Here is a 7,070-nt window from a genome sequence, read left to right on the forward strand (position 1 = left end):
GGAAAATGATGGTCAGACCTTCCACTATTTCTTCCCTGGCTTCTTTCAACAGCCTGAGGTACATTTCATCTGGTCCTGATGATTTATCCACATTCAAGGATGCTCATCCCATTAAGACTTCCTCTCTCCTTAAGTTATCACGTCCAATACTTCACAGTCCTCCTCCTTCATAACAATATCTGCATCACCCTCTCATTCGGGCAAACAGTAAAGTATTCATTCAGGATATTGACAACATCTTCCACCCCGATACAAAGGTTACATTTTTGATCTTTTAAGTGCCCTGCTGTTTGCTTAGTTGCCTCTTCCTCCAATGTTTTGTTGCAACATCTTTGGGTCCATTGTTATTTTGTTTGTCCATGTTCTTTCCTGCTTTCTCTTTGCTCTTCACCGCTGCTCCCAAACGCCTCCAGTTCAGTCAAAACACAAGGTGTCAGAAGTGGGATTCGAACCCACGCCTCCAGTGGAGACTGCGACCTAAACGCAGCGCCTTAGACCGCTCGGCCATCCTGACTACCTGCGATGCACTACCAATGCTAAGGAAATTATTCATTCTTTGTGAAAGTATTTGTGAGATTGTGGAAATGTCTGGAAGAGGAAAGACCGGCGGGAAAGCTCGGGCCAAGGCCAAGTCTTGCTCCTCCCGGGCTGGACTGCAGTTCCCGGTGGGCCGTGTTCACAGGCTCCTGAGAAAGGGTAACTATGCTGAGCGTGTGGGTGCCAGAGCCCCGGTCTATCTGGCTGCTGTGCTCGAGTATCTGACCGCTGAAATCCTCGAACTCGCCGGTAACGCGGCCCGGGACAACAAGAAGACCCGCATCATCCCCAGACACCTGCAGCTGGCCGTCCGCAACGACGAGAGCTCAACAAGCTGCTGGGAGGGGTGACTATCGCTCAGGGCGGGGTGCTGCCTAATATCCAGGCCGTGCTGTTGCCCAAGAAAACCAGCGCTCAGAGCTCCCAGAAAAAGTAAAGCGGCCAAAATGTCATCTAATAAACCAAAGGCTCTTTTCAGAGCCACCCACAGTCTCTGTGAAAGGGCTGGTTACTGTCAGGAGGGAATCAGTGATGGAGTTATTGTAACAGTGGATTGACCTGTTTCACATCTGTCCAGGTGTGTTTTCAGTTCCCTCTCTGGATTTCGCTCTGTTTCTCTGCTCACACATCTCCCCCTCCAGTTCAGTGAAGAAGTGAACTACAGGGTGTAGAATCAACAATTTAATAAATCCCGCTGCCTTCGATTTGATAAATCCCGAGATTATCCCGGTACATTAACGGGAGCTGGTTCGGAGCTGATGAATTAATTTAATAATGGAAGTGTCCGGGTTAATTCTCTGTTTTTTATTTGGACAGTTTGAATTGTGTTTTTTTTTCTCTCCGGTGATCTGAGCGCCGCTTCTCAATGAGAATCTGCTCCCAGAACAGAGTAAATGCAGGAAGAAAGAGGCCGTTCTCGGGCTGTGTGTTTCTCTCCTAACCTGATCTGTTTCGACCGCACTGTTCCCAGAGGACGGAATCAGTGAGAGTTGTGCACACACAGGAGCTGAGTCTACTGCAGCGCTTTAATATGTACCTTCTCCCCGGCCCTCTCTATTCTCCGGACACAAAGTTGTTTGTTCCCCCGGCGACGGGATAGAGTCGGGGATTCTCTCCCCGCAGCGTCAGTGGCTGCAGCCCCGGGGAACTGGCGGTTTCAGTCAGAGTCACCGAGCTACCTTACAGGACTCTCCCCCTGAATTTGTGAACTGAGACTACACCGAACACATCTCCAGTTAGAGTGAGGGCCGGACATCCTTCTGTTTTATTACAGAGAGTGGGGAAAGGGCTGGGTGGAGGGTATGTCAGCGAGTCACCAGGGATCCTGGATTTACTCCAAATCATTTCCATGTGGAATCTGCAGGCGGGGCCGGGACAGGGATCATTTGATCAGGGGATCAGCTCTTTCCTGAGAGATGTGGGTGGCTCTGAGAAGAGCCTTTGTGTTCAGATGTTTACAAGTTTCCCGCGCTCTTTCACTTCTTTCCAGACCCTGCTTTCTGAGCCTTCGCTGCTTTCGGCTTGACCTTGCTCTTCCATGTCTGCACTTTCTTCAGCGCCTTTCCACCCGCCGCACTCTTGCCTTTTTTGACCTTCTTCGCAGGAGACTTTTTCTGAAGCGTTGCTTTCTTCACGGCCTTATTTGGCGTTGCCGCCGCCTTGCTGCTCGTTTTCTTGGCTGTTACTTTCTTTGTTGTCACTTTCTTGGCTGCTGGTTTCTTCACCAATGATTTCTTGTCTGCTGGTTTCTTCACTAAAGATTTCTTGTCCACTGGTGTCTTCACTAAAGATTTCGTAGCTGCTAGTTTCTTCACTAAAGATTTCTTGTCTGCTGGTTTCTTCATGAAAGATTTCTTGTCTGCTGGTTTCTTCACTGAAGAATTCTTATCTGCTGGTTTCTTCACTAAAGATTTCTTGGCTGCTGGTGTCTTCGCCAAAGATTTCTTGTCTGCTGGTTTCTTCACTAAAGATTTCTTGTCTGCTGGTTTCTTCACCTTCTTACCCACTTTTCCCTGGGTTTTCCTTCTTGCTGATCTTGAAGGAGCCGGAGGCGCCCTGTCCCTTGCTCTGCACCAGGGAGCCTTTGTTCACATTCCTCTTGATACTTTGCTTGATCTGGGTCCTGAGCTTCTCCACATCGACACCTCTGCGACCCAGAGCCTTCTTTATGGCGGCCAGGGACATCCCCTTGCGATCGCTGAAAGCCGGCACAATCTTGATTGAGAATCTGTTCGCCCAACGGGAGACCGGCTGGCTTGTTCCGGGGAGCCGCCTTCTTCTTCTTGGGGGTCTTGACTTGGGCGGCGGCGGAGGCTGGAGGAGCCGTTTGGGCGGCTGCACTATCGGTCATGTCCGGGACTCTGCACAAATTCTCACTGTCAATGTGAACTGGGTCAGAAATGAAGCCGGTGATGGTGGCACAGAGCAACTTAAAGGCAGAGAGAGGACGGGGCGGAGACAAGCTGCTGTCAGCTTCCGGCTTCTGCTGTCTCTTTGTGTTTCTCTCTCCTCACAAACTCTACAATTCCATTGAAATTCAGAGACTCCAGACTTCCAGACTAGATCTTTCCTGTCTCTCACTCCTGTATGTTTGCTGTTGAAAAGCTTTCACTAGGATTGAGGACTCCATTTTCCATTTAACCTGGTTTTATTGCTGCACTGACCGCCCTCTCTCACCCCTCGCTAACATGTTCTCTACTTTTCAACTGAAATCTTGAAATAAAAAAAAATGATCCCGAATTCCCACTTTGGGGCTGAGCAGGGAGCAGGGCGGTTCTTTGACTGGAAAATCATTTGATTTTACACAAGAATGACTCTGAAATCCGGCGATGAGAGCGGACCCACAAACACAGTGGCTTCAGACTAACCCGCCCTCCCCTTTAATACAATCTCTCTTCCACAATATTCACATCTGCATATTCACAGGACAAACTGTTCCCTGAATGTAGAGTTCCCAGGACAGGTTTTCCCCTCCGCTCGGTCTGTGCTGCGGATTCTCGGGGGTGAGTTGTATTTTCTCAGCTCAGTCAGTGTAAAACAGTCTGGGGCCGGCGCTCCGAATATTGTTTGTTAACCAGAGTCCGCTGCAAGAGCCAATCACAGTTCTGACTTTTTTATTCGTTCATGGGATTTGGGTGTGAGTCCAGAACCAGGGGTCATAATCTAAGGATACGGGGTAAACCTTTCAGGTTGTCCTTTCTCTCTCTGCCGACACCCACCCCCGGTCTCCTCTCTCCCTCTTACTCTCCTCTCTCTCTCTCCCTCTCTCTGACAGTTGCAGAGAGCGAGAACTCTCAGCTTTATGGTCAGTCTTTTTTTAAAAATCGCAGCCGTCAGTTTCACAGCTGACAGGTGCTTTGAGCAGAGACAGCACTTCCGAAACTCGGACAAGCTCGGGTTTTTCTGGAGGGCTTTTAAATGAAATCAGAACTGCCGGAAAGCTCCGAACTTGTCCGAGGTTCTGAAACGGTCAGCTATGTGGCCTGGTCCAATCTGCACCTTCTCCTTTGTTATCTCTTGCCCAACCCCCACCTCACTTGTTTATAATCTGTGACTTTTCTAATATTTGTCAGTTCCGAAGAAGGGTCACTGACCCGAAACGTTAACTCTGCTTCTCTTTCCACAGATGCTGCCAGACCTGCTGAGTGAATCCAGCATTTCTTGTTTTTGTTTCTGAAACGTTGTCTCTGCTCTCAGGACCTGTCAGCTGTGAAACTGACGGCTGCGATTTGATTGAAAGTCAGACAGGTCTGGAGGAAGAAGCCAATGGGAAATTTCTCATCCCTGAAATTATCAGTCACGGACCGAACTGTTTTAACGTGGACACTGGTGTCCATGTACAGACATGTTGCCAACCCCTGTTCTTCACACAGACTTACCAATCACACACTGATCAACGCTAACAAATAATTTGACTTTTTTATTGAAGACTGACAATACTATATACAATTTACAGGAGAGTATTGCAGGCACATCTTACCGGGGATCATCCCATCTCCTACTCTGTCACATACTGTATGACATCACTTCCTGACATCACTTCCTAACACACGAGTTACCAATTCCTTGAAACAAAGAGTAGGCATAAATGGGCCATTTTCTCATTGGCAGGATGTGACTGGTGGAGTGCACAAGGATCAGTGCTTGGGGTTCAATTATTTACTATCTATATTAATGACATGGAGGAGGGGGCAGAGTGTAATATATCCAAAAATGCTGATGATACAAAAATAGGTAGGGCATGTTGTCATGAAGACATAAGGAATCTGCAAGGGGATATAGATAGGTTGAGTGAGTGGGCAAAAACTTGGCAGATGGAGTTTAATGTAGGAAAGTGTGAGGTCATACACTTTGGTAGGAAGAATCAAAATGCAGACTATTATTTAAATAGACAGAGACTCCAAAAAAGAGGGATCTGGGTGTTCTTGTGATTGAAACACAAAAAGTTAGCATGCAGGTGCAGCAAGTAATTAAGAGGGCAAATGGAATTTTGGCCTTTATTGCCAGGGGGTTGGAGTTTAAAAATAGGGAAGTCTTGTTAAAGCTGTGCAGGGTGTTGGTGAGGCCACACCTGGAGTACTGTGTACAGTTTTGGTCCCTGTATTTAAGAAAGGATATATTGGCATTGGATACAGTCAAAAGAGATTCACTCGGCTGATTCCTGGGAGAAAGGGGTTGACTTATCAAGAATGGCTAACAAGTTAGGCCTTTATACATTAAAGTTTAGAAGAATAAGGGTGATCTTATTGAAATGTATAAGATTCTGAGGGGGTTTGACAGGGTAGATGTTTCCACTAGTGGGGGAATCTCAAACTAGGTGACATAGTTACAGAATAAGGGGACAGTCAATTAAAACTGAGATGCAAAGGAATTTCCTCTCTCAGAGGGTAGTGAATGTCTGGAATTCTCTACCCAGAGAGTTGTGGAGGCTAAATCACTGAAAGCATTTAAAGAGGAGGTAGATAGATTTTTGAAATATTGGGGAGTTGAGGGCTATGAGGATCTGGCACGAAAGAGGAGTTGAGGTCTGGGGCAAATCATCCCTGATCTTATCAAATGGTGGGGCAGGCTTTGGGGGCTGAATGGCCTACTCCTGCTCCTATTTCTTATGTTCTTATAAGGGGGCTACAAAGAGATGTAGATCGGTTAAATGAGTGGGCAACAACCTGGCAAATGGAGTATAATGTGGGAAAGTGTGAACTTGTCCACTTTGGCAGGAAGAATAAAAAAGAAGTATATTATCGAAATGGTGAGAGATTGCAGAGCCCTGAGATGCAGAGGGATCTGGGTGTCCTAGTGTATGAATCGCCCAAGGTTAGTATGCAGGTACAGCACGTAATTAGGAAAGCTAATAGAATGCTCACGTTTATCGCGAGGGGAATTGAATACAAAAGTAGGGAGGTTATGCTTCAGCTATCCAGGGCATTGGTAAGACTACATCTGGAGTACTGTCGACAGAACTGGTCTCCATATTTAAGGAAGGATGTGAATGCATTGGAGGCAGTTCAGAGAAGGTTTACTGGACAAATACCTGGAATGGTGGGCTGTCTTACAAGCAAAAATTGGACAGGCTTGGCTTGTATCCGCCAGAGTTCAGAAGAGTAAGAGGCAACTTGATTGAAACACATAAGATCCTGAGGGTCTTGACAGGGTGGATGTAGAAAGGATATTTCCCCTTGTGGGAGAATCTAAAATTAGGGGTCACTGTTTAAAAATATGGGGTCGCCCATTTAAGACAGAGATGAGGAGAATTTTTTTCTCTTAGAGGGTTGTGAGTCTTTGCAGTTCTCTTCCTCAAAACACGGTGAAAGCAGAGCCTTTGAATATTTTTAAGGCAGATGTAGATAGATTCTTGATAAGCAAGGGTGTGGTCAGGGGTAGCTGGAAATGTGGGTCATCAGTTCAGCTATGAAATTATTGAATGGCGGAGCAGGCTGGAAGGGCCGAGTGGCCTACTCCTGCTCCTAATTCATATGTTCGTATGCTTGTATGTTTGTATAAAGCCCAAGATGCCATATATTTTACTACCACTCTCTCAATATGCCCTGCTACCTGCAAAGATCGATGCACATGCATCCCCAGGTCCCTCTGTCCCTGAACACTCTTTAGAACTGTGCCATTAAGTATACATTGCCTCTCCCTATTCCTTCTGTCAAAATGCATCACCTCACACTTAACAGTATTAAATTCCATCCGTCACCTCTCTGCTCATTCTGCTAACCTGTCTATGTCCTATTGCAGGCGGTTCATATCATCCTCACTGTTTGCCTCACCTCCAAGTTTGGTATTGTCAGCAAATTTTGAGATTCTGTTCCGTATTCCAAGATCCACATATTTTATACATAGCAAGAAAAGCAGTGATCCCAGCACTGACCCTCGGGGAACACCACTGTCGACCATCCCCTAGTCTGAAAAGAAACCATTTACTACAACTTGCTTGTTTCTGCCCTTAATCCAATTTTTTAACCAATTGGACACTGACCCTCCTATTCCATGAGCCTGAATTTTGTTAACCAGCCTTTTATGTGATACCT

At 46.5% G+C, this 7,070-nt stretch overlaps 1 non-coding gene across 1 annotated transcript; it reads right to left on the reverse strand.

The window, feature by feature from the left end:
• Positions 1-431: 431 nt before the first annotated feature.
• trnal-uag (transfer RNA leucine (anticodon UAG)) lies at positions 432-514 on the reverse strand. The gene has a single exon. It is a non-coding gene; the product is annotated as a tRNA-Leu (tRNA).
• Between the last annotated feature and the right edge of the window lie 6,556 nt (positions 515-7,070).

This window comes from Heterodontus francisci, chromosome 28 (genome assembly GCF_036365525.1).
Source record: "Heterodontus francisci isolate sHetFra1 chromosome 28, sHetFra1.hap1, whole genome shotgun sequence".
In the NCBI taxonomy this organism is placed as follows: Eukaryota; Metazoa; Chordata; class Chondrichthyes; order Heterodontiformes; family Heterodontidae; genus Heterodontus; species Heterodontus francisci.